General features: G+C 32.2%; 1 pseudogene; it reads right to left on the bottom strand.

Moving 5' to 3' along the window:
* Positions 1–545: 545 nt before the first annotated feature.
* On the bottom strand, positions 546–1682 carry LOC140522417 (bifunctional phosphoribosylaminoimidazole carboxylase/phosphoribosylaminoimidazole succinocarboxamide synthetase pseudogene; annotated as a pseudogene).
* Between the last annotated feature and the right edge of the window lie 2253 nt (positions 1683–3935).

Here is a 3935-nt window from a genome sequence, read left to right as displayed (position 1 = left end):
CCCTTGCAAAAAAAAAAAAAAAGAATTTTTCTTCCTCTCTCTGTTGTTGGACTTTGTTGGTAATATATTTTCCTGATGTTTTATGTAGGCTTAAGTTGTTAAGTATTGCCACTAGGTTATTAGTTGATTCATTAGGATACTCTAAGTATACCATCATATCATCTTCAAAGAGTGGTAGTGTAGTATCCTTATTGCCTATTTTAATTCCTTCAACTCCTTTTTTTCTTCTCTTATTGTTATAGCTGGCATTTCTAGTACTGTATGGAAGAATAGTGATAATAATGGGTATCCTTGCTTTATCCTTGGTCTTATTGGGAAGACTTCTAATAGATCATCTTTGTTGATGGGTTTAAATATTAGATATTACATATCATTTTAAGCAAAGCTCATTTGATTCTTATCTTCTCTATTTTTTAAACAAGTAAGAAATTTTATTAATATTTTTCTATGAGTAGTTTAGAATCTTTTCTCTTGTCTGATCTGTAATGCTTTTTGAAGTTTAATTAAAATATTTTGCTTTCCACTTTTAAAAGGACACTACATTCTCATAAGCTCCATGCTTTGATTTTCTTACTCATCTGTTTCAAGGAAACCCATGTGTTTAATATGCTTCCTCAAAGTTTAGCCCATGTCAAATAATGATTTAATCCAAATATCTGGGATGAAAATTGAGCTGCTCACCTGGGTGAACATATAGTTGAAAAGCCAACATCACTAGGCATTTGAAGTGAGAACAATACATCCTGAGCTTCCCAATTAGGTTTAAGGGGAAGGCAGTTGATTATTATATATGCAGTATTATTGGACAGTTCCAGTACCAAACCATTGCTTCTGCAGTGTACTCCCACAAATGCAGTAGGAACACCCATATCCTGCATATTCTGCTTGAATTTTTTGAGTATCCTCTGGTCTTTTATGTAAAGATATTCCCCAGAGTTCACAGGGCATTCCATAGTTTCCACACGCCTTCTTAATTTTTTCACAATGACCAATCTCAGATGAGTCCATCAATTTCACAAGTCTGAATAGACTTCCTACTTTTTGAATCAACTCCACTCTTTCTTCATCCCATTCAAAGTTTTTCTTCACCATGTAGAGGCATTCGGAAGGCATTTCATCAAGGTGCCAGCTTGACTGCTTGTCTTTTTGTTTGTTTCTAACATCAGATGGCAAGAGCCTCCAGTGATCATTATCAGTAACATCAACAAGAACTGTTTCCTTTGTAGTTGTAGTTGTTCAATACTGAATTCAAGCTATTCTTCAGGCTGGTGTGGATCATTTTTGGCATCATACTTGAAAAACAATTCCTCTCTAGGTGGATAGAACTTGTATCCTTCTTTGACACCAGATTTTCTTTTCAGAAAAGAACAAGCTGAAATTCTCCCACATATCCATTCAGTTGGAATCATTTCCCATTGAGATACATTGAAAGTGGCCTTATAACATTTTATTGAAAGCTGTTTTGCTACCTTCTTCCTGTAAGAAGTCAAAAATATTGCTGATAACTTTGTTTAAATTCAGTTTTTCCTTCAAGATGATATTTTTTCTAACTGCATTATCTGTTGTAATCTGGTCTTTAAACTGCCAGAGGGCCTTTTCAGACTATCCAGCACTTCATAGACTCCTTCTGTTTTACCCTCATTGAGTTTCTTGTCAATCTTTAGCCCTCCTGAGGTCACCATTCTTCTGACTGTAGTGGTGGCTAATTGAACTATTGAAGGAACCTGGGAAGGTGGAGAAAATCCCTCTACTGTTCTTCAAAAGAAAGGATGTTGTAATTTGTCAGAAGTTTATTCTTTTTATCCTTTTCCTGCATCTATTGTGATAAACATGATTTTTGTTGTTTTTGTCATTGACATGGTTGTGTTGCCAATATCACTAATATTGAACCATGTCTGCATTTTTTGTATAAATTTCAATGTCCCATAGCATTTGATCCTTTTGGTGCATTGCTGTATTCTCCTTGCTAGTATTTTATTTAGATTTTTTTTTTGCAGGAAAATTGGTCTACAATTTATATTCCTTTTTTTTTTTTTTTTTTTTGCTCTTCCAGGTATAAGTAACAGTAATATATTTGTATTGTAAAAGGAATTTGGAGAGACTCTATTCACATCTTTATTCACATATTTTTCCCCAAATAGTTTATATAGCATTGGAATGAGTTGTTATTTAAATTTAAAATTTAGTGGAATTCACATGCCAATCCATCTGGCTCAGGGTAATTTTATTTTCCTTAAGAAGTTATTATTGGCTTGTTTGATTGCTGTTACTCAGACGTGGTTATTTAAGTACTACATTACCTCTTCTGTTCATCTGGGCAATTTATATTTTTTATAAATATCCATCCATTATACTTAGATTGTCAGATATATTGACATTTAAATGGGCAAAATAGCATCTAATTATTGTTTTAATTTCCTCCTCATTAGTGGTGAATTTATCCTTTTCATTTTTGATACTCATAATTTGTTTTTTTAAATTAAAATGATTAATGGTTTATCTGTTATATTTCCCACATGAAACTAGTTCCAAATTGTATTCATTAGTTCAATAGTTTTCTTGGTTTCAATTTTATTATTCTCTCAGTGGATTTTCAGAATTTCCAATTTAGTATTTGATTGAGGATTTTTAATTTGTTCTTTTTCTATTTTTTTTTAGTTTCATGCCCAATTAATTGATTTGTTATTCCTATATTTTAATGATGTAAGAGTTTAGACATATAAATTTTCCCCTGTGTGCTGCTTTTATTGCATCTCAGAGTTTTGTTATGTTGCCTCATTGTTGTCATTCTTTTTAATGAAGTTGTTTTTTTTTTTATATGTTCTTTGATGTACTCATTTTTTAGGATTAGAATTTTTAGTTTCCAATTTCACAGACATTTATCACATGTACCTTTTTGTTTCGTCATGACCAAAATTGATACATTTAATATTTTTGCCTTTCTGAATTTGATTATGAGATTTTATACCCAAATAATTGATATGAATATCCCAAGCATAAATGTTAAAGATTGGTAAGCACGCTAAGAACCCCAGAAGAATGTTTAATTGTCCAAAGCTTTTGCTTGAAACAAACATGTGCATTAAAGGCATAGATAAAGGCATCATTGTGATTTGAAAGGTCGTCTTGAAGTCAAGAAGATCTGGATTGAAACCAGGCTTTTTATGCATCCAGGCTGTGACTTTCTAAGAAATTCAGTTCCAGAGAAGGTTTTGATAGGCATTATTAGAAGTTCCTCATCTAAAGCATTTATCCCAATGACATCACAGAGGTAAAAAAAAAAAAAAAGAAGAAGACATGAGAGTGAAAGAAAAAAAGTGTAGTAGTTTCAAAGATTGGGTCTAAATAGTACCAAAATAATCAGAAAAGTCCATTAAACATCACACAACACTATACTATTTTAACATTTGAATTTCTGTTGAGGACACCATCATCCTTTCATAAGCTCAGATTCAGTCATTTGAAACCTTGACTCTAAAATAAAATTGGAGACCTATTTTCTAATATTTCTTATGTTCATATATTACCAATCCTTAATTTTTATGCCTCAAAATCATATTAAACTTGCCCCCTTACTCATATAGGTACTAACCTATTCAAGCTATTATAGCTTCTAGCCTGGGAAATTGAAATCACAATATAATTGTTCATTTTGACTCTAGACTCTCCCCTCTGCAATTCGTTCTTCACACAGCTGCACACACAAGTCTCACTATGTCATTTCCTTGATTATGAAGCTCTTGTAATTGCCTATTGTCTCTAGAATAAAATTCCTACTCTGGCTGAGAAACCATGTAGTCAAGTGAATACTGAACAGATTTTAAGTCAGGAAGCTTTGGACTTATGTTCCATGTATGAGAATTAGTGGATGTTAGAATCTGCATAAGTTTGTTAAAGTTTATTATATAGGTAAATAAAGAAATATAGGAGGAAAG

Source organism: Notamacropus eugenii, chromosome 1 (assembly GCF_028372415.1).
Source record: "Notamacropus eugenii isolate mMacEug1 chromosome 1, mMacEug1.pri_v2, whole genome shotgun sequence".
NCBI lineage: Eukaryota > Metazoa > Chordata > Mammalia > Diprotodontia > Macropodidae > Notamacropus > Notamacropus eugenii.
The sequence above is the reverse complement of the archived record's forward strand: the minus strand, read 5'-3'. Positions and strand labels throughout refer to the sequence as shown.